The sequence below is a fragment of the Peromyscus eremicus genome, chromosome 3, assembly GCF_949786415.1.
Source record: "Peromyscus eremicus chromosome 3, PerEre_H2_v1, whole genome shotgun sequence".
NCBI lineage: Eukaryota > Metazoa > Chordata > Mammalia > Rodentia > Cricetidae > Peromyscus > Peromyscus eremicus.
The window spans coordinates 92,608,993-92,633,662 of NC_081418.1; the positions used below are offsets into that span (position 1 = coordinate 92,608,993).

General features: G+C 36.9%; 1 protein-coding gene across 1 annotated transcript in view; it reads left to right on the forward strand.

Annotated features, from left to right (window-relative positions):
• Positions 1-24,670, forward strand: part of Lrrtm4 (leucine rich repeat transmembrane neuronal 4) — a 777,896-nt gene that overhangs the window by 482,357 nt on the left and 270,869 nt on the right. The window lies entirely within an intron of this gene.

The window sequence follows — 24,670 nt, forward strand, 5'->3', positions numbered from 1 at the left end:
AACCAGTTTCCAAGACATAACTAAACTTGTGGCAGAATGATGTCTTAATTGTTGAAAGTTTGCTTCCAGAAAAGGACCGGATGTCCTACCCTAGAAGAAATTAGCAATCAAAAGAATCTCATTTCTAAGCATTAGGTTTCTGTTTCCTTTCATTCATTTATGCATAGGAAATAAAATCATTTGTTTTGTTTATAACTAGGATGGAAAAGCTTCACATTCTTCAAAGTCATCATGTCTTTTCTGAATTATAAAAACTCTCTTTGGTGCGTGTGTGTGTGTGTGTGTGTGTGTGTGTGTGTGTGTGTGTGTAAAATGGCAAAACTCCCTTCTGGACCTTTTTTTTTAACTGCAATTTAATTTTAATATTTAATCACATGCCTCCTACCATTTTCCCTGTGTGAATGAGTCACTGTGTTCCTAGGAATAGCAGGGCTCATTTTGCTTTGGATGCTTTGGGTACTCTATGCCAAAGCCTCAGTGTCTACCAGCTGAACAGTGTGTACTTCAGGCACTCTGCTTCAGGTGGATACATCTTCTAGGGCTCTGTGCCATCCACATGCAGAGTACTTTCAAAAGTACTGTTGCATAGAGTCATAAAGCTTATTAGTGGGAACCAACCCAACTTTTACAAAAATGTCATAACTATTTTCTCTCCAAGAAATGAAGTATGTGTTCATCGTCAGTCTTGCACTTCTGTTGCCTTAGTGTCTTTAAAGTTTCCTCCAGAAATGGAGCTTGAAGAGAAATTTAAATGAAGACAACTTTTGGTCTAGGAAAAAAAAAATAAATGCTGATAATAATACTTGCTGCCCTAGCAGATGACCAGGGTTGTGTTCCCAGTAATCACATTTGTCAGCTCACACCAGAGAACTAGTACGCTCTTTTGCTTTCAGTGGGCACCAGGCATGCATGTCTATTCACATAGGAACACACTCATATGATTAAAATAATAATTAAAATTAAAAAGGCAAAGCTTCTCAAAGGAAAGAATGTGTGTTTTGTGATCAGCTATTCCTTATTCTGAGCTTTCATGACTGATTCAATTTTAGTGTACAGAGTACAAGAAACCGATGAAGTTGTCTTTCTGAATAGTTGAATCTGAGCAAGATGCTAGATTTGATTTCTATTCAAGTGATGTGAGAAAGCAAAAGAGCATTGTTAGAGGGCAGGAGGAAAAAAGAAAACAAATCCAGAGGGAGGGACTTCCTAGAGAACAACTCACATGGTCTCTTAAGGAATCAGTGGCACTGAGAAAACAAGGAAGGTCACAGTTCCACAGTTATGGGACACATGCAAAGCAAGGACTTGGATTCAAACAGAAACTGAACAGTGTTTCTAAAGTTGTCAGGGAAATTTGATCACAGCCTAGAGGCTAGGTGCCATCAAAAACATTGGCAACTTTGCTTTAGCTGAAACATAAATCTGTATTTTGTGTAAAAGGATGAACAGGTCCAGTAATATGTTAGGTAAAGGTGTTTGCAACCAAGCCTGATGTAGAAACCCAGGACCCACAGGTAGCAGGAGAGACAAACTCTCAAAAATTGTTCTTTACCACACATTTGCTTACACACATATAAATAAGTAAAGAAAGAAAGAAAAGAAAAAAGAAATGATAAATAAATAAATAGAGAAGTAAAGAGGTGAACAAATATATAATTTACTGGTGAAATGATAGCATGTCTAGAATTATTTTTCTCGTACTTCAGTAACGAGACCCAAGAAATTCACTGGGAGATGTTTTAGTTTGTTTTTATTTGATTTGCTCTACTGTTTGAAATTTTCAAAAAGTCTTGTAATAAATACATTTTAAACAAATTCCAGGATTCATTTCACACATCTCTGGAGCTCATTAGATGTTTCCGTTTCAATGTAGTATATTTGGGCTGGATTCATCTTTCTGACCCTATTATCACTTTCTGAAAAAAAATTGTCATTCTTATCTTCTTATGTAGACATAATTTAAGTTTTTATCTGTAAGGGTATTTTGTCTACATGCATGTCTGTGAACCACTTGCATGCCTGGTGCTCAATATGGCTAGAGAGGGAAATGGATTCCCTGGAACTAAACTTACAGAAAGCTTTTATCCACCATGTGAGTGCTGGGAATAGAATCTGGATTCTCTGAAGAAACATCTAGTATTGTTAAGCACTGAACAATCTCACCCTCCCCAAATTAGCTTATCTAGAAGGAATATATACAACACAATGAAGACTTAAAAATAGATAATTGTTATAGGCATGCAACTTTCACTAACATAATATGAGCCTCATTTGTGTCAGCCTATACATGTATATGCACACACATTTGTATAGGAATAGATAATGGTATTATATGCACACATGTAATATATTGAATATATTGGTATTGTTTATGTACTTGCATACATAAACATAAGCATGTGTATAGACTTTGCTTCTTCATAGTCAAAACCCACTACTAATCAAGAAAAAGATGACCAATGAGTTACTTTTTCACTCCTACCAAATTCCCCACCTTTTGCAAACACCACAAACACACACACACACACACACACACACACACACACACACACACAGACACACTTGAAAAGTATTTCAACTTATTGAGAAAATGCATTGCCATAGGGACATTTTGGATAGCAGCTTTAAGAGTTATATGGATCTTTTGTTCCAAAATAACTCTCCTTCTAAGAGAATGGGCTTGAGGTTAGCAGCTTAGAGCTTTCTATAGAAACTGATGTTTAAACTGTCTGATGAAAGAGGCAGAATGATGAGCGAATCTAAGCACCACCTTTCACAGATGTTCTTTGCCTGAACTATTTTATTCTTGTGGTATATACTTAGTTCTATTAAAATAATATTATCTTCACAGCTTTTGTGTGATTTATGTTCAAACGGCTTCATGGCTCTCAAAAGCTGAGGGTAGCCTCTTCTTCAAAGTGCATTTCCAGATTAGGAGACCAGTGCTGGAATACCATAAGATCTACAATGTTCATTAAAATATCTACAAGACTTTCCCTAAAATTTCAGATACAGTAATAATTACTATCTTCATTTTCTTTTAATGTTGGAATACCGTAAAGTCTAAAGTATAAGGAAGTTCAGAAGAAACTGGAAGAATTCTATACCCCTCCCTGTTTGCCCTTTCCCACTAGATGTACTACTCCCAGAGTCAGTCTGCAGGCCGACATGTTTGTAGAGATGTAGGGCTGAATTTTGCCCAAGCTGTGGGCTTAAAGCTGTTTGGCTAATTGGGGATAAATTATAACTGATGTCTTTTTACTTACGCAGAGAACTTAGCATCTATTAGTCATTATTCCAACAAGAATCCCTCATGGCTTTAAGATGAAGGATGTCTGCAGGAGGTATTTTGCCAGATTATAGGATCATTAGACTGGTCCCGATTCATCATCCTTCATAGAGCTTGGCTGTAATCTGCACATTTATATGATAATATTCTGGTTGTGATGAAATGTTCTTGTATTTCATTCTTTTAAGTAAGACTGTACAGACTTAACTCTTTCTGTCTCTCCTCATGAGATGTCACTGTGGGTTATTGCTTGATTTTGATAGTTGTAGAAGACATAGTTTGAAAACAATGACATTGATTTATGCAGATTCAAAACCCTATATAAGTATTATAAGAATTCCCTTCAGGGAATGACATATTTCTCATAAGTGTTTCTTGCCATGTTGCATATCACGTTGGAGAAGAATAAAATATGGTTTGAGCCTATGCCTGAATCACTATCCTTTGTCCCTAGGAACAGAGTTGAGCAGCTGGTGCTAGAAGTTAACCACAAAGAAGATAGTGGGGTGGCAATGAGAGAATTAAGCCTGAACTTGAATGCCTAGATTAGAGTCTGCCTATGATATCTTTAAGCCAAACTAAAAGGATGACCACTTCTTCCCACAGAACCATATCTGTTCACACACCACTGACAATGAAATGTGAACATGAAACAAATACAGAAGACTGAGAAAGCCATACTTTCATCCTAATGTCCAGGCAGAGTTAATCTACAAAACATTGTGGATTGGGGCTGAAGCGGTGCTTACTGGTCAAGAGTGCTTACAGCTCTTGCAGAGCTTCAGAGTTCAATTCCCTGCACTCATGTTGGGAGGCTCACAACCAAATGTAATTCCAGCTGCAGAGGATCAGACACTCTTTTCTGACCTCTGTAGGAAACCCCACAGAAATGAATACACCCATATATAAACATTTTAAAAATGAGAATAGATATTTTTAAAGGAAAACAGGTATCTATCAAGAGACCTAGAGAATCTTAGGTGGGAAAAGGCAGGGTCCAGGGAAACATGACACATCTCCCTTTATCTGAAATGTCACCCACTAACAGTGCCCAATGTATGTATATTTTTCTTCCAGGGCACTAAAAGATAGACCTATAGCTGCTAAAACCCATTCCAAAAGCTTTGATAAATTCACAAGTGCTGTAGTCACCAGCAAAAGATAAAAGTCAGTCAAATTCTAGTGTGGATTTTGAAGGGGGTTCATGAGGCCCCATCCCCAACTGTGGACACTGATTGCTTTTCTTTCTTTCTTTCTTTCTTTCTTTCTTTCTTTCTTTCTTTCTTTCTTTCTTTCTTTCTTTCTTTTTGTTTTTGTTTTATTTTGTTTTTTTCAAGACAGGGTTTCTCTGTATAGTTTTGGTGCCTATTCTGGATCTCTCTCTATAGAACAGGCTGCCCTTGAACTCCCAGAGATCCTCCTGGTTCTGCCTCCCGAGTACTGGGATTAAAGGCAAGTGCCACTACTGCCCAGCAGAGTTGCTTTTCTTTAAAAATGTGGCTCCTGTCAAGTAAACTACACTACAATGTCTGACACACACCCAGAAATATATGGATATCACTAATTAGAGTTCATGGGCTAATAATTGTTTTAATGGACATGAAGTTGCAGATGTAGGGTAGATCTGAGAGGAGTTAAGGGGAAAGCTAATAGGTGGAGTTGGATGAATATGGTCAAAATCTGTTCTATGTAATTTTCAAAATGCAATTAATATATTTATATAGAAAAAGGGAAGGAAAAACGGACTAGCACCATTTCCATTCTCTGTAATGATAAAAAAAGAAGTGTCAGGTTTGCTTCTAAATTTCTGTTCTTTTATTTTCAGACTCATCTTGAGGCCAATTATGATGCTCATGTTCTCTAGAAACTGTATGTGGCTTACATTTAAATACATAACTGTATTGGAAAGTTTCTTAGCATTTTTGCTTTATGGGCAGTTCACCATTGAATATCAAATCAAACTTCATGAATTTTTCTTTAATTCCGAGTTTGGCAAGGAATCATTGAAATTCGTCCACTTGACAATATGTTTTTGTCTCATAGGCTATAACACTATGTGCATCTCATTTAGATTTTCAGTAGATTAAACAAACCCTGTTCATTTTCAGTCATTATCTCTGAGCAGTTAGCAAATGAAGACCTGTCACTAGATCCATCACCATGATATAAGGCATAGAAAATAAGAGGGGTTCAAGAGAGAAGCACTGAGGAAGGAAGGAACAGCTATCTTTAATCAACATCTTATTAATTACAAATTCATGAAAACTCCTTATAGTTTTACAGGGATTCATAGACTTGGACAAAAAAAATCAGTTTACAGGATACCAGACCCTCTCTTTTGTTTTCTTCCTCTCCCTCCCTTACATTAAACTATTCTTTATAATAACCCTATTTAACCAATAAGATATTACAAAATCCATAGACTACGGTTGTTTATAAAGCAGGTATATCATAACATCAAATAATTATCACCTAGAAAAATAATTACTTTGTAGGGTTCTATTTGTATTTGACAATAAATTTGTGATGTTGAATTCTGTTCCTTTTGTAATATTATTCTATTAAAAATTTAAATATAATCTCCCATATTTGAATCCTAACATTGTTCTAATTATTTTGTAATGAACTTTGCATTTTTATAAAGATTAAAACAAAATAAAAATGATGAAACAATAAATAACATTTAAAAAGGAATAGTCTAATATAGATCTCATCTGATTATGCAAACAAGTTAATGATTTAATAGACAATGTGGGCTTTTTCATTTTTTAAATAGTATTTTTTCTTTTTTATTATTTGCTACTATTGTATGTGTATAGCATGGTTTGCTTGTGATGGTCAGAGGAAAACTATAGATTTAATTTTCTCCTATTTTCTTTTTATTCAAGGATTGAATTTAGGTGCTCAGACTTGTGGACAAATGTCCTATCTCCTTGAGCTATGTCATTGGCCCCTATTATATTTTTAACAAGTAGACAATGCATTGGTGGAGTCACTTGCTATATTTATCTTTGCAATCATGTAGGACTCTTATGATCTCAGAGCATGAAGATTCAGTTATATCACTGAAAGGAAAAGGCTGCCAGCAATGTTTAAAGAGTGTTAATCATCACTAAAGCTGATACGCCTAAATATTTCATATTATCCACTGACTTCTGTAAAGGGATGGTTCTCTCCCACCTGCCAGCTCCTGAATAACCACTCGGAGGCTTAATATTACATATTCAATATCCAGCCAATAGCTCAGGCTTGTTACTATCTAACTCTTTCATTTAAATTAACTCATAATTCTTATCTGTGTTTAGTCATGTGGCTTGGTACCTTTTCTTGATTATGGCATTTTCCTCTTGCTTCTCTGTGTTTGCCAGCAACTCTCTTACTCTACCCTTCATCTTCCCAGAATTCTCCTAGTCTTATTCTTGTGCTCAATCTCTTTCTCTCCAGCTATCAGCCAATCAGCTTTTTATTAGCCAATGAGAGTAATACATATTCATAGTATAAAAAAGTGCATTTCACAGCAGACTTCCCTTAATATTTTTAAAGGGAATAATTAAATTCTTCTTACTTTTTTTTAATGTTGCATTCATACCTAAAGTCAAAGGCAAGGAGAAAACAATACTAACCAATATGTGGTCATTTTCTAAACTGTGCTTTTCTCATTCTAAGATGTCAGATTCATTGACTCTTTAATTGGTCCAACAGAGTTCTTTAGCACATTTATAAATTTACAACTTTCCTTAAGTATCTTTGAGCAACAAAGTTTTGATTATTTTTCCATTAACTATGTTGATTATTATATTGTAAATATGTATTATCTTTCTGCCTTCTCAGGAACTGCAATGGAATCTTAGTAATCTATTGACTCTACCCACAGACTAGTAGATATGCAAATTGCCCCAGTAGAAAAATGTCTGTTGTTGGTTGAGGAAGACGGCCCACATAATACTGTTCCTGAACTCATTCATTTTAGTCTGATACTGAAGTCAAATGTGCAAAACAATAAAATGCAAGAAAACAAAGCTTAGAATTGTATTTACCAGTATACTAAACACTTCTAAGATCCCATTACCTACTTGAATCATCAAGAAAATCCATTTCTTCTATATCAATTTTATTTTGTTTAGTCTACATAGGTTTGGTGTTTGGAGACAATGTTTTGCTTTGAATACCAGGCTGCCCTCAAATGTATCATCCCCCTCCTGCCTTTGCCTCACACGTGCTGGAGTAACAGGTGTGAACCACCACACACAACCTGAAAATTCTTAATTATGTCTCAAAAATAAATTTCCTGAGGTCTCCCTTTGCAAAGGATGAAGGACTCTAAAGCAGGAGTGAGGAAATGATCATACTATCAGTCCAGCATTCTCAGTAGCCCCAGGCAGGTGCTAGTAGGGATAATTAAAGCAAATTTTTTAAATTGCATGGAGCCTGAAAATGTTCCTTTCTCTGCTATTTGGCATGTAAAATTTAAGATACCAAATTATGACTCTATGGAATCTGGAATCTGAGCAATATTTTTTTCTGAAATCAAAATTTAGACATTCAGAACACAAATGGCAACTTACAAAAAAGATAAGCCAATGTGAACCAATGCAAAACAAAAAGTAAGTGCTATTTTAGAACTTTAGTTAGCTCAACATGCCTAAGGTCAAGTGAGGCCTGCTTGCAAAACTGTGTCTGAATATCCATGGAAAATAATCATTTTTTAGGCACATTTCAGAAAATGAATTTTGAGTGCAGTGTGGCAATTGTACTACTCTCCTCATTTGCCATACTCAAGAAGAATCATTGAAAATTGTTTGAACACTACTGAATTAGTTCCTGCAACTTTTCTACACTAAAACCCAATGAGAGCTTCCATATAACTAAAATAGCTATTATTTAATAAATATTTAGAAAGAGATCGTAAACAGTTTTAAAGGGTCTTCATGGTAGAAAAGAGTTAGCTAACTCTAATAGACATAGTTGGAGGGCCCCTCTTACCTCTTCAAATACAACAGGGAACCTGAGGGATTTTCTGGCTTCAGGCTTTTTTCCTGCAGAATTCTCTTCCTATCTTTCAGATAGTGAGCAATATGAATATGTACTTCTCACTAAATGTGTTAATATGAAGCCATTTTAAATTCTGAGATTAACACTGAGAGAGCATGTGCAATCTGTAATTATTCAATTTTGTATGCAAAAATAAACTCTGGTTGTAGATGTTCCAAGCTGAAGAGATGAGAAAAAGGAAAACAAAATATGCATACACAAATTGTGTGCTTAAATTCCACTTAAAATATCTCTTCTGGCTATTTAAATTCTTACATATGTTTAAATGGAGATCTGTGTGTGATTGTCATATCAGAACCAATGAATTAAATGAATGAGGTTTTCCATGGTTAAGCTAATGACAAGATAATAGATTTTTAAATGTAGCTTATGGTGGGACACTTTATGCACCCTTGGCACAGTGGGGAGGGGCTTGAATCTGCCTCAACTGAATGTAATATGCTCCCCATGGGAGGCCTTGCTTTGGAGGAGGTAGGAATGTGGGGTGGATTGCGGGGTGTGGGGAGGTTCGGGGGGAGGCTTGGGGGCGGGAAGAGGGAGGACAGTGCGATCTGTGGTTGGTATGTAAAATGATAGAAAAGTTCTTAATAATAAAAATTTAAAATGTAGCTTATGGATATTTATACATTTTATATAAACATTGCTTTTACATGGAAAGGCAAGTAGAATATTTAGGAGCTGGGTAATATGTGAAATCCAATTCATTGAAAGTTGGCTAATCAGGATAGCATCACTACAACAAATACCTAGGATAAAAAGAAGAAATATTTATTTTGGCTAATAAATTCAGGATGTTCAGTTCAGGTTAATACTTTCTATGGTTACTGGACCACCATGACTGTGAATACTATGTCCAAAGTACAGAAGAGGGGAAAAACACTGCACTGATTAGATTATGACACCTGAACAGAAGAGACAGGAATGTCTATGTACCAAAATCTATCTTCTGGGTACTTCATCAGTGAACTACTTCCTGTATTATTGACCCATATCCTAATTTTTCAGCATCTCCAAATGCAGGGCCACCAGCTGGTATATAAGACTTCAACACATAAATCTGTGTAGTCATCCCATATCCAAAACATATTAGAAAGATAAGGTAATGATTTCAGAGGTAAATATTATGGTTCACAGAGATCTCAGTGATGGGTTTCCTTATGAACTGAAGACTCAAAGAAAGATAAGAGGAGACCATGTTGCTTTCTAATAACTATTGTTCATATGTCAAATGAAAAATTGCTAAGTTGTTTCAATACATATTTAACTAAATGGAGACTTTTAATAAGAAATCAAGATCTATGAAGTCCATATTTTCTGCTTCTATATACAGAGGAGATGTTAGATATATTTAGATCTTGATTTCCTTACAGCTAGCACTATTTATCCAGGAAAATCCACCTTATTTCCTCTATGATAAGAATTAGGTAAAATAAAGTTGGTGAAATTGATTTCCTCATTTCAGTCTAATTTCTAGATCATCTGAGGTAATAAAAGACCATTATTTGGCAGTCTTAGAATGCAACGTATCTTGGTAACTTGCATTTTCAATGGAATTAAATAGGGCTTAATTACCTCTAGAAAGTTTTAGAACAACCCCTCACAATCCTAGTTTAGAAAATAATTTCAATGTCTGGATGGATTGACAGAAGACATATTTAGATTTCCAAAGATGACATAAGTAGGAAATGGATAAATTATCCTTTGGAAAGTAAAAAATATAAAATAAATCATAAAAAGAACATTAGGTGCTGGAGACATGGCTCTGTAGTTAAGAACACTTGCTGCCCTTACAGAGGTCCAGAGTTCACTTCCCATCACCCACGAAGTGCCTCAGAATATCCTCCAACTCCAGATACAGTAGATCTGTTGTCCTCTTTTGACCTTCGTAGATACTGCACACACAATTACATGCACACGCACACACACAAATACACACACAAATAAAATAAATGTATCTTTTAAATTCTTCATTATCTTTGTGCTTCAGTCACTATTATTGATTGATCTGGAATACAGTTTCTTGTGTCCTGGAACTTAGCAATATCTAGTAATCTATCCAAGAACCAGAGTTATCAGATCAAAAACATAGAGCCATAACAGTGTCTGCACACATCTATTTTCACAGAATATGTGACATAATTAAGGAATAAGAGATATCAGTAGGTACAAAAGGAAACTAAAATTTAAAATTGCCACTTAGAAATGCCAAGTCGGTATGAATAATAAGAGTCACACTGTGGTTAGTAGGGATTCATGTTAGTCAGGATAGTAGAAAATGTTTCTGTTGAGAATGAGCTATCAAGGCAACTTTCTTAAAGTAGAATTTCTGAGAGGCTGGAGAGATGGCATGGTACTTAAGAGAGCTTGTTGCTCTTACAGAGTATATGGGTTCAGTTTCCAGAACTCATATAGAGGCTAAGGATCATCTGTAACTGCAGTTCCAGAAAATTCTGCAACCACATCTGGCCTCCATGGGCAAGGCATGCACATGGTGGACAGATTTACATGAAGACACAACACTCATACACATAGAATAAAAACAAATAAATCTTTATAAAAAGGTAAAATCACTAACATACCGAGTTTCATTTTCTGGAGAAATTAATAATGGTTAAGTTTTGAACAAAACAGGAACCCATACTCAGAACACTGATATTATATTCCTTAATGTTGTGCAATCCCTGCATGAATAAAATCAGAAATACTATTTCCCAAAAATGAAGTTTATTTTTTCATTTATTTTATTTGTATCTATTCTCCAGTACTCAAAAATCTCTCTTCCTTCAAATATCAATGCTTCTGTATGACATCTGCTTTTCAGTCCACACTATTTCTTTAGGCAGGTGATCCATTGCTATTCTCATGTATGAACAAGCTATCAATTTGTATTCTTTAGCTTCTACATGGTAACATGAACATCTCTGTGGGAATAACACATCTTCATTAATGAAGAGTCTAAACTGATTCTTACAGAGTAGAGCATGTGAAAACTCTCCAGGGATAGTTGAAGCCTGAAGTCTGAAAGCATTAGGCTTTTCCTCAGGGTTTAATCAGGTTTTATTCTAAGGGTACAGAGTTTTTCCAAAGCCCCTGATAATAATTAAATGTCATTATTGGCTAAATGTGTTTAACCAACTGAAGTAAAACTATTTGTAATGATAAATGCTGTACAACTATACAGTTTGGGGCTACCAAAGAGCAGAGTGCACTTTGTTTTGGAAGAAGCACCAAGGCACAATGCATGAAAGCTATAAATCAGCCTTTTTGCAGCTGTATCAGTGAGTGTCTTTCTTACAAAAAATAAGATATTATTCTGGACAATTTTTTCAACAGAGTTCCTTGAGAATTCATATGGGTGTATAGTTGAACTATCAAAATAATATGAACTTAGGGCAGTTTTTCACATTTCTTTTTTTTTTTTTTTCCCCGAGACAGGGTTTCTCTGTGTAGCTTTTTTCACATTTCTTTTTTTTTTTTTTTTTTTTTTTTTTTCCCGAGACAAGGTTTCTCTGTGTAGCTTTGCGCCTTTCCTGGGACTCACTTTGTAGCACTCACTTGGTAGCCCAGGCTGGCCTCGAACTCACAGAGATCCGCCTGGCTCTGCCTCCCGAGTGCTGGGATTAAAGGCGTGCGCCACCACTACCCGGCTGTTTTTCACATTTCTAAACTTATAGTCAGTCTTCTGTTCTTCCCAAGCATGTGTGCGCGCACACACGCACACACACGAAGCACACACACACATACAAACACTCATGCATACACTCATGCATGTAGGCACTCAGGTGCGCGCGCGCGCACACATGCACGCACACACACACACACACACACACAGCTGTCTGTGTATTCCTCTAGGAGAGGGAATAGCCCCATTCACATTGGCATGCCAACCAATGCTGTCTTTGTGCAGATCTTGTTTAAACAACCATACCATTGACATTTCGTTTTTGTTTCTTTACCAATCTAGAGGATACTATCTAGCATCAGACATCATGGTCTCGGGCTCTTAGAGCAGTTTTGGGCCTCTACCACCGTATTCTGTGAGCATTATGGGTAGGGATTGTGTTGTAGATGTATAGATTTCGGTTGGGCACCCATAATCAGTTTTTAGTTCATCTCTGTAGCAGTTTCAATCTGCTGCAAAACACGCTTCTTTGATGAGGGGTGAGAGTTGTAATTTTTGTGGCTACAAGTATAAGTTTTAGCAGTTAAAAGTTAAATGGGTTTAGGTAAAATGACAGTAGTAGGTTTTCCTCAAGATATATTTACCTCAAAGAAGAATTTTCATTCAAACTGAGCTAACATTAAGAACAAAATACCCAGAATGAGAGAGAGAGGGAGAGAGAGAGAGAGAGAGAGAGAGAGAGAGAGAGAGAGAGAGAGAGAGAAGAGAAATAAGAGAATAAGGAAAGAAGGAGGGAAGGAAGGAAGAAAGGAAGGGAGGGAGGGAGAGAGGGAGAAAGGGAGGGAGGGAGGAAGGAAGGAAAGAAGGAAGGAAGGAAGGAAAAACACAGATTAAGAAATATTAGCATGATCTCGGTTAAGACTGAGAATTAAAAATATAACAAAAACTAACAACCAGATAAACTAGGAGTGCGAAAGCAAATGAATGCATATTAATAGAAATGTAAGTTAAAATGTGAAACAATATTTTCAATTTCAAGAAAACACAATGAAAAAGCTTGAATATTCAAGACACAATACAAACATTAAACCCAGAGAAAGACAAATCTGACAGACAAGGAATGGAATCCAACCTAGAGAAGCATGGCACATTCCTAAGAGTGATGATGTAAACAGTAGACACTGAATGCATTACATAGGCTTTACTGAGAGAATAAAGGAGGGCGGGGGAGACAGAGAGAAACAGAAACAGAAATAGAAGCACAGAAAGAGACAGAGAGACAGAGAGGCAGGCAGAGAGAGGGAGAAAGAGAGGGAGAAGACTGAGCGACAGAAAGAGATAGTCAGAGAGTAGTGAGGGAGAAGAAGAAGAGGAAAGCAAGGCAGGAGGAAATGGTTGTGCTTCAGAGAAACAGAAATTGATTTTAAGGAAAAAACTGGTTATCAATAACTATTGATCATCAACTAAAATTTTCTAAATCAGTATTATCCAATGGAAAAAAGCAATGGAGTATTATTTAATAATATTTAATAATGCAATATTATTTAAAATAATAATAAATAGAAAACTCAGGGAAGTGTTTCAGTGGGTAAGAGTGCTTGCTACTCAAATGAGAACCTGGGTTCAAAGCCCATAACACACATAAAAATTAGGAAGTTCCCATACTCTCCTCTAACCCATCCTTTGTCCTGTGGAGACAGGAGAGTTGCTGGCTCTGGTGCTGACTCACAGCCAGCCTCCCTTGAAGAGCAATGAGAGAGACACTATTTAAATGTAATAAGGTGGGGGATGATAGGAGAATGGTAGGAGAAAACAGCCATGTTGTTCCTTGGCCTTTGCAGGTGACCAACCACTTACACACACACACACACACACACACACACACACACACACACACACACACACACACAAAAACACACACACACAAAGAGAGAGAGAGAAAAAATGAAATTCATTTAAGCAAAGACTTTTGTATCTACTCCTTTTAACATTCAAAGGTAAAGAGTCCAGACAAATTCTAAGCACTATGCAGGAATTCATAAATTAGCTTCCCCAGGAGTTTCTGAAGAATCTGTTAGAAAACCAGAATTGGATGACTAAACTTGTAACAGAAAAATGTCCAAATGAATTAACATAGAACATAGTAAGTTACTGACTTAAGACCAAACAAGGGGCATACTATTAAAAAAAAAAAAAAAAAAAAAAAAAAAAAAAAACACCTGTGTAGCATGAATCTTAGCGAGTCTTATTAATAAAATCAAACCTGAGGCCAGTTATTGGGGTCAATGCTGGTAGATCATAGAGACAGAACAAGCCACAGCTATCTCACCTTCCAGTTTCTCAGCTGGTCCTGTTTCCTCAGACTGGAAGCCTCTGTGTCCTCATCCAGAATGAATCTCAGCTGAACTGCTGCTAGAAGCCTGAATGCTTAACCAGCCAAAATGCTTAACCAGCCAAATGTTTAACCAGGCCAAATGCTTCTAGTTTCTGGTCCTCATGCCTTATAAACCTTTCTGCTTTCTACTACCACTCCCTGGGATTAAAGGCTGCTTTCTGGGATTAAAGGCATGAGTCACCATGCCTGGCTGTTTCCAATGCGGCCTTGAACCCACAGAGATCCAGAGGGATTTTTGTCTCTGGAATGCTAGGATTAAAGGCCTGTGCTAACATTTTCTAGCCTAAGTATCTTGTGGCTTTTCTGTTCTCTGACCCCAGATAAGTTTATTAAGGTACACAATATTTTGGGGAACACAATACCACCACACACCTGTTTATCAGGTTACTGGGGTCATGTGAAAATTTACTAGTTCCCAACTTAAAATGAATGATGCATACTGCAGCCTTTTATACTTCTTTATGGATCAAGAAAATGATTTATTAAAAACTATCAGATACAACTCAATCAATATGGTTTAATCATATTGATTAAATGATTAAATGACTTCTTATGATACAAAAAGCCTGCACCTTTTGACAAAAAAAATGCTGTATTAGATATTAAAATTTGTTTTTGTTATTTGGGTATTTTTTGTTTGTTGGTTGGTTTTCCCAAGACAGGATTTCTCTGTGTAACAATGCTGACTAAAATTTGTTTTTTTATTTAAACTTCAATCTAATTAGTATCTAGTTAGATGGCTTCCATAAGAAAGAAATATATGGAGGAACATCTGCAAATATCAGTCACTATTGAGTTTAGCATGTATACCCTATCAGCATCTCTTTTTTCTCCTTCTCCTCCTTTTCCTTCTTCTCAACTCAAAAACTAAAGCTGAGCCTTTTTAACTTCTAAGAAAATAGAATGAATCTAGTTTGCCTCTTTTTTCTGCTAAAGAGTTCTAAAATTCATGGCAGTCATGCATAAGAAAAATTGGTAGTCTTTTAAAGACATATAAAAAAAGACAGAAGTGACTGAAGACTGATGGACTTGAGAAATGATACGGTGGAAAGTCCCCTGTTATTTTGTTTGTTGTTTATGCATTTTTGCCTCATGTGGTTCAGGTTTGAACATAAACGAGTCAATAGCTCAGAAGTGCCAAGCTATGCAGAAAAATTTTTGAGCTCTCTCTAGCCTAAGGACAATCTAAAAAGAAAAAAAATCAAACAAGTGAACAGAAACCATACTTGCAGAACAAATGGTTTTATATTCAAGCACCACTAGAAAAACAAATAAACCCACCCCACTATCACCCACTCCAGGAACAGCTATGAAGGAAGAACAGACTTGCATCATCCAGAGGCTGTGGCAAACTACCTTAATATTGCCACTAAGGGAGCGTCAGGGAAAGCAGAGTAAAGAGTTGGGATTCCAGGGTTGGATGGGAGCAGGATCTTCTGTACCACAACAGCAGTCAGGACCATGGGCTTGCTATGCTTGTCCACTCATTTGGCATAATTAAGTCCCTTCCCATTTCCTTGAGGGATTGCTGTGCAGAAATCCCTGAGACTTAGGCTTTTCATAGCCTCTGGACTAGGCACTATCCTTACCATAGTGTCAAATAGGCACCATCTTTACCACAGTGTCAATCAAGACATCATGGAAAGTTAAAATCTTCATTTACACCCTGAAATAATGAAGGGATATTTCTTTAGGTGTTATGATGGGTAGAGATGTCAACTTGACAAAATCTGTAATCACCTAAGAGGTGAGACACTTGGGGATTTTTTTTTGACTGTGTTTCTTGATATATGATGATCCAACTTCAATGTGGGCAGGACCACTCAGTAGTTGGTAACCTAGATTATATTAAATGGAAAATGTGAGCCAAATATTAGCATGAATTCATCACTCTCTGCTCTGTGTTGTTCATGTATGTGATAAAATCAGGTGCGTCCATCTGCAACCAAGACTACTCTCCATGATGGATTCTAACCAGGAACTGTGCACCAAAGTAAACCCTTTCTATTTCAAGCTATTTTTTTATTCAAAATTTTATCACAACATGTAAACAATGCAAGTGTCAACAGCAAAAATAAGAAATTAGATTCCTGCATTGATAGTAGACAAAAAAAAATCCCCATAATAGGAAATTAAATGGTATAACCTTTAAAAAGTTGTGAGCCAAAAATAAGTCTCAAAGAAAGCCATGAAGTATATTAAACTGAATAAAAATGAGAATTCTTATTTATGGCCATTTTATGGGACACAGAGAAAGCACTGATATGAAGGAAATTTACAACACTAAATGCATAATGCATATAAGAAGAAAAGTCTCCACTCGTTAAATCATAATTGGGGCTGCCATTTCAAGAAGCAAGTGTAAAACCTAAAAGTACTGGGTCTGGTTATGCATGCCCCTCACCTCGGTACCTGGGAAACTGAGGTAGGAATATGGTTATTCAAGCTGTGTGGGCTACAGAGACAGGCTCTGTCTGAAGACAAGGAACACACGCAATACTCAAGTATAATTTGGCTGGTAAAACTGACAGAGTGAATAGAAATAAAATTACATAGTATAATAACATGAATAAAATATTGAACAATAATATCCAACCTCATAACCCACATTTAAAAAATAAAACCTACAAAATGAAATGAGCATAAGGAGCTAAGAAAATGAGAGCAAAACCGAAACAGTATAAAGAGGACAACAACTAAACAAGAAAGAATCTCAAAATCATTGAAAGAATACAAGCTAAAGAGTTTTCACAACTAACACAGAAAATAATCTCAAAGGATAAAAGTGCTGTCACGAACTTTGTTGGAATCAATTGCAAAATATCTGTTCATCTAGTAGAAGGCTTTGTTAATGGGAAAAAGTGAAACTGTGGAGTATCAGAAAGTATTTCCTGCAGTATATCGTGCAAAGGACTAACATCTAGAACACAAAGAACTTGGGACTGGTGACATGTCTCTGTGATAATGATGCTTGCCATTAAGCCTGGTGATTCGAATTTGATCCCTGGGACCCATACAGTGAAGGAGAGAACCAAGACCCTCAGGTTGTCTTCTGGTCTCCATATGTGCATGTAGCAAGCGAGAAACTTCCCCCAACATACACAAAGAGTAAATAAACGTATTCTTTAAATTAGAGTATAAAATTCCTAAATCAGAAAAAAAGTCCATTCATTGGCTGGATGGAAAAAGATACAGCACTTTAGATTTTATGCAGAACATAATGAATCTTATCTAACCTTGTGAAGTGTTAAAAAATCAAATTAAGTTCACAGTGAAAGGTCACTCTAGGCCAGTCAGAGTGGTTAGAAAATATTATTATCAGCCACACCAAAGTGTGGAGAGGACTTAGAGGGAAGGGCTCACTGAGAGCATCGCTGGCAGGAATGCAAGGTGCTGCATCCTGTTTGTTTCCTGCTGCTGTGATAAAACATCCTGACAAAAGCAGCTTATAGGAAAAATGGTTTGTTGTAGCTCCCATGTCCAGATAACAGCCCATCACTGAGGAAAGTTACTAGAGCAGGAGCTGGGGAGAACTAGTCACATTGTATCCACTTTCAACAGCAGAAATCAATGAATTAGTGTATCATGTCCATGTTAACCTCAGTCTTCTCCCTCATATGTTGTTCAAATCCCATATACTGAGAAATGGTGCCATGCACTGTGGATGATGTCTTTCCTTATCAATTAACTTCAAGACAATCCAGTCCAGACTGGGCCATGGTCCAATCTATTCTAAACTCCCTCACTGATACTCCCCCCTGATGATTCTAGATTGTGTCAAGATTACGGGGAAAATTAATGCACCACATGCATACTGTGGAAAAGTCAACAATTTCTCTTTAAAAATAAAAAAAAATGAATAATAGTTGAGACATGCATAGAACTCTGTTAACAGGCTAAGGGACAACCTGCTTCTGCAGGGATGAAAGGCATAGTGAGTGAACTGAAATTCTGGGATCAGACATCTATGGTGCAGACACATTTGTGTTTCTTGACTTGAGCTGGAACTACAAGAATGCTCCCTTTAAAATATTTCCTGAAGTCCTGTATGTGTTTTCTGTGCCTTTTGTGAATTAGAGATTTAAGAGCAAATTTTGCAATTTGAAATTTTTAAGTCATACAAATGATTTAAAATATATTTTATCATATTTAGTGTATATAAATGGTCTCCAAGTTATGCTCAAACTGCTTAATGATTTTTTCCACAGAAATAAATATTCAGTAAAAAATGTATTTCAAATATCTTTCTTGGTCAATGATACATTCTTTTTTTCTTTTTTTTTTTTTTTCAGAGCTGAGGACCAAACCCAGGGCCTTGTGCTTGCTAGGCAAGCACTCTACTACTGAGCTAAATCCCCAACCCCAATACATTCTTGAGATGCTGACTAATAATGGAAAAGTCTTAGGTGCCAATCAGCAAGATGATGAGGGAAGACAAGTGACAGTTTGCAGTGTAGCCAAAAGCTTTGGGTCATATATACGTGAGAGCATACGTGGCTTACTTGCTTTACCTGTTGTAATCAGAAGCCTGATTAAAGCAAAGTAAGGAAAAAACAGTTTATTCTGGCACAGTGCATCATGGTAGGGAAGTTACAGAGGCAGAGGCTTGAGGGGACTGGCCACATTGCATCTGCAGCCAAGACCAGAAAGTAACTAATGTATTCTTGGCTGTGTTCTCTATTTTACACAGTTCAGGATCCCTATGCAGGAATAAAATGGGGCAGAGAGACACAAGGTCTCCTTCTATAGCCCAGGATGACATCTTACTTGCTACATAGCCCAGACTGGCCTTTAATACTCAATTGTCCTGACTCAGCTTCAAGAACTCTGGGATTACGGGTACAAACTATAAGGTCCATTAAATACCTAACATTTTTAGAATCTCTCTCTTCTTCCATAAGCTAGTTATCTGTAGCTTCTAATTCTTTTCATGAAATAGTTAATTTTGGAGATAGTACAGTAGGAATTGTCTGTATTCATGTTGAAAATGAAGTATATGAATAAAGGGACCAGTCTAACTTCCAGTGATAAATTTTAGCTGTTTTTAGAGTAATGCTGTCTACACCTCAAGTGTGAGATATTATAATGTATTAGCATAACAGAAAGGGACAAGGTTTGTGTACTACTAGTAGAACATTGAACATTTTAGTTTTACAAATATCTCTTCCTAAGTGAAGTCCTATTCACTACATAGGGAAATGCGGATTTAATTTGTCAATATTATTTACAGCCTCATGGCCAATTTTGTATACAGTATTAATATTATAAGAATAAAAACATAATTATGCATTTATTACTTATATAATTATGATCTAATTATACTTCTAATAGAAAATGCCTTTCACTGTGGGTAGATTTCAATAAAGATATTTTTTATAAACTTTACTTGGCATTTAGTGTGCAATAAATGTCTCCATAAATATAAATCCAGTGCTTTCTTGAGAGAGCCCATTTTAAATAATCAATCCTGGTGACAACAATTTTGTTTGGAAAATATGACTTTTAAATATTGAATAGATTGGGGACCATGTTGTTTCCTAAGCAATACTGTTCCTTCCTTTGAAGCGATGTTTAAAGATATTCTTTTCTGTTTCTTTTCAGCTTAAAAAAAAATCTCAAAACAGTGTTCTTTCTTTTTCTTGTAGTTTTATTTTTTGGTTGTACTATTTCTTGAATAGTTAAGCAAAAATATTAAGTTTATGCCATGGGTGGATAATTCTTACTTGGCGAAATTGGTAGAACGTGTTCTAGGGTCTAACTACTATTACAAACAAGAAAGAAACTCTTTACATCACCTCTCCATAAAATCAGCCAAGCAAAACCAATGGCAGGACAAATGAGTAAACCCAAACATATTGTTATTGAGACATAATTACTACAAATAAACATGCTTTAAAAGTTAAGAGTGCTTTAAAGGAGACTCTGGAAGAGTCTTATGTTACCTGTGTGTTGATATTAGGCACCAGCATTCAAACATATGACTTTGCAATACGTTTCGGTCATTGGCTTCCTCAAACTGTACGTTTCATAGGAAAATGAACTAAAATATAAGAAAATGACCTTCATAGTCAAGCCCTTCTTTTCCCCAGTGATTTCATTATTTATTTACTGTAGCATGAATCCAAATTGGTCTTAATAAAATCCTGGAGCCAGATACCAGGTAAATGGTGAAAGATCAGAGAAGCAGAGCAGCCAGCTGCCAGAGAGTTCTTACCTTGCCAACCTCAGTCCAAAAGAGCCCTAGCTCCTTTTTCCTCCTGCCTTACATTCCTCTCTCTGCTCAGCCATATCACTTCCTGTCTCCACCTCTCTAGTGCTGGGATTAAAGGCATGAGATCCCTAGTGCTGGGATTAAAAGTGTGCGCCACCATTGCATGGCTCTGTTTCTCTTTTAGACTGGATCAATCTTGTGTAGCCCAGTACGGCCTTGAACTCAGAGAGATCCATATGCCTCTGCCTCCTGAGTGCTGAGATTAAAGGTGTGTGCCACCACTTCCTGCCCTCACTGGCTGACTAGTGGCTTAGTTCCACACTCTGATCTTCAGACAAGCTTTATTTGTTAGATCGCAAACAAAAAAAAAAATCATCACAATTTACTTATTTGATAAATAGATTATGTCTCATTACTTTGTGCCAATTTCTGCTCTAGCATCTGGACATATGAACAAAACTAAATGTGCACTTTCATAAAATTATAATCAAGTGGAAGGCAAAAGAACCATAATAAAAAGATAGACATAGTCAGATGGTAAATGCTATAAAACTCCACAGATAATTAACAGAGGGACAGAGCATGATTGACTGCTGTTTTGTGATTATTGTGTTAACCTTTCTGATATGACAAAAACTGGGAAGGGACCTGGAGTAAATGAAGAAGTTATCCAGGTGGCAAACTGAGGGAAATGCTTCACAGAAAGGCAATTGTAAGCTTATAGGCCCTGCAGACTGTCAAGATGTGTGAAGGCCAAGGCTAGAATGACAGCAAGTAAGGCTGGGAGCTCTGGATAGAGACTGGGGATCCTGATGATATGGCGTGTTTCACACATCAAGATGAGGACCGTAAAGCATTTAGAAAGAGGAGGTACAGTTCTATCTGACTTCTGCAAACACATTTCACTCTGGCTTTGAGGCAGGAAAAGACTGCAGAGTTGAAGAAGACACCATCAGAATGGCTGATTAGGAGACAAATGGAATATTTCAGCCCTAAGGTGGTGGTGGTTTGTACTGGAAGAACTAGTGAAGAATAGGTAAAGGAGATTTAACCCTTTACCTATCTTTAACATGACTTGATCTACTGAGACGTTGGGAATAGAAGAATTGACAATCAAGTCAAGACTTAGGCCAGAGTGTGGTGATATTGTGTTCCCCAATATACTGTGTACCCTAATACATTTATCTGGGGTCAGAGAACAGAACAGCCACTAGATATAAAGGCCAGAAAATGGTGGCACACACACTTTTAATCCTAGCATTCCAGAGGCGGAGTTCTGTCTGGATCTCTATGAGTTTAAAGCCATACTGGAAACATCCAGGCATGGCAACACTAGCCTTTAATCCCAGGAAGTGATGGCAGGCAGCAGAAAGGTATATAACGCATGAAAACTAGGAACTAGAGCCTGGTTAAGCTTTTAGGCTTTTGAGCAGCCGTTCAGCTGAGATTCATTCCGGCGAGGACTCAGAGGCTTTTAGTTTGAGGATACAGGATCAGCTGAGAGGTTGGCAATGTGAGGTCAGCTGTGGTTTGTGTTCTGCTTCTCAGGCCTGTGGTGATATTGTGTTCCCCCAAATATTGCACACCCTAATAAACTTATCTGGGGTCAGAGAACAGAATAGCCACTAGACAGACATAGAGACCAGAAAATGGTGGCACATGCGCCTTTAATCCTAGCATTCCAGAGGCAGAGATCCATCTGGATCTCTGTGAGTTCAAAGCCACATTGGAAACAGCCAGGCATGGTGACTCACGCCTTTAATCCCAGGAAGTGATGTCAGAAAGGTATATAAGGTGTGAGGACCGTGAACTAGAGCTGGTTAAGCTTTTAGGCTTTTGAGCAGCAGTTCAGCTGAGATCCATTCAGATGAGGACACAGAAGCTTCCAGTCTGAGATAATAGGATCAGCTGAGAAACTGGCGAGGTGAGGTGGCTCTGGCTTGTTCTGCTTCTCTGATCTTCCAGCATTCACACCAATATCTGGCTCCAGGTTTGCTTTTATTAATAAAAACTTTTAAGATTCATGCTACAATGGCCTTTCAGCATTCACCCCAATACCTGGCTCCATGTTTGTTTTTATTAATAAGACCTTTTAAGATCCTGCTACACCAGAGCAACAAAGAACTTATACTACTGAGATGGAGAGGAGAGAGAAGATGGAAGTTCAGAAAGATAATAGCTGGACAGAAAACTACAGTCTAAAGGAAATCCTTGCAAAATATTAATTCATAGATGTATGTTACAGACAGAGAGATGCACAGGAACACATACAAACACATAAGGGAATACATGATAATGTCTGTTACCCTTTTCAGATACTCAGTTGTAAACCATTTTGAGGTGGAAAATGATTCCTGTAACAGAGAAAAATACTTTCCTTTTGAGCAAGAACATACTTGATAGCATTTATATCTTTAGTTGTTGTTTTCTTACTTACTGTTTTAATCCTTCCTTGTGGGCTAAACACTGTGATCAAAAGCAACTTCGGAAATAAAGGGTTTATTTCAGCTCATATGTTACAGTCCATTATCCAGGGAAGCCAAGGAAGGAAGTCAGTAGGGCAGAAATCTGAAACAGGAACCACGGAGGAATAGAGAAATGGAAGAACACTTTTTACTAGTTTGCTCCTAGGCTCAAGTTCTTCTTCTTGTCTCATGTGATAGGTTCTTTATAGATGATTCCAACATTAGGTCTTCTGATATTCAAATTCTTGGTAGTTTTACTTTCATTCTTTAGCCTTCCCTGACACCATCCCACTTATTATTTGTTTCTTTCATTCTATTTTCTTTTAGTCAGAATCATATTGCCCCTTTTTATTATATAGTCCTGTCACTAAGTATAACAGCCCATTTTTCATTGAAAATAGAGAGAAGATAATTTGTAAGGTCATTCCACTGTTCCTCTTACCTTCTTTCAATATCATCTCAGAAAAACTAATGCCTGGGCAAATCATAATCTTTTCATCTCTGAATGCTCCTTCGGGAACGTTTGAGTGTCTTAATGGCACGGGGGTGGGGGGGTGGGGGGAGGATAAAACATTGATCCAAACTCAAGGTATGTTTTTCCTGGAAATCCTCCGATTGATGTTTTTAAGTGGTTTCTGAGACAGATCAGCATTCATGTTTTGGCTCCTAGCATTAATTTCTCTGTTGAATATTAGCCAACTTTCTTAATGTCTGTACCTTTCATTCCTTGGTGAGTCAAATGTTGCATTCTGATACCTCTTGTTTCTTCCAAATTTGCTTTGTATTTTCAAATTCAAATTTATTGGCTTCTCTATCTCTTAGTAACATTGAAATAACACTCCTTTTATCCATGCATCTAATAGTGTGTAGTACCAATAATTGTTTATGAATTTTTCATGTGAGCAAAACTTCATGAAGTGTGCTGTGAATATGGAGAGGAGAATAATGAGGCTAGTGTGTGTGCATTATTTAGTTTGCTCATTGCTGTGACCTAATGCCTGGCACAATGCAGCTTAAAGATGGAATCGTTTATTGAGACTGACAGTTGGAGAGAACAGACTCTGTCACAGCAGAGAAGAGATGGAGGTGAGAGCATGTGGCAGGTGATCACATTTCGTATACACTCAGGAAGCAGAAAGAAGACAAAGAGGGGCCAGGCCTCTAAACCTCAAGGACCACCCCCAGGTATTCACTTCCTCCATGAAAACTCCATCTGCTAAAGCAGTGGTTCTCAACATGTGGGTTGTGACCACTTTGGGGGACACATATCAGGTAACTGCATATCAGATTTTTACACTATGATTCAAAACAGCACAACTGCAATTATTTAGTAACAATGAAATAATTTTATGGTTGGGATCACCACAACATGAGGAATTGTTTTAAAGGTTGCAGCATTAGGAAGGATGAGAACCACTGCCCTAATGATGTCACAGCCTTCTAAATCATAGTTACCAAATAGGGTCAATGTATTAAAATACATGAGCCAATGAGAGATGTTTCCCCTTCAGACCAAGCCAGTTTGTTTCTGCATTTTTACAAGCTTGTCTTCTTTTCAAAACTTTAAATAAAGCAATCTAAGAAAACATCTCATTACTAATTTTAACAATTTTAATTCTGTATTGAGAAAGATTGT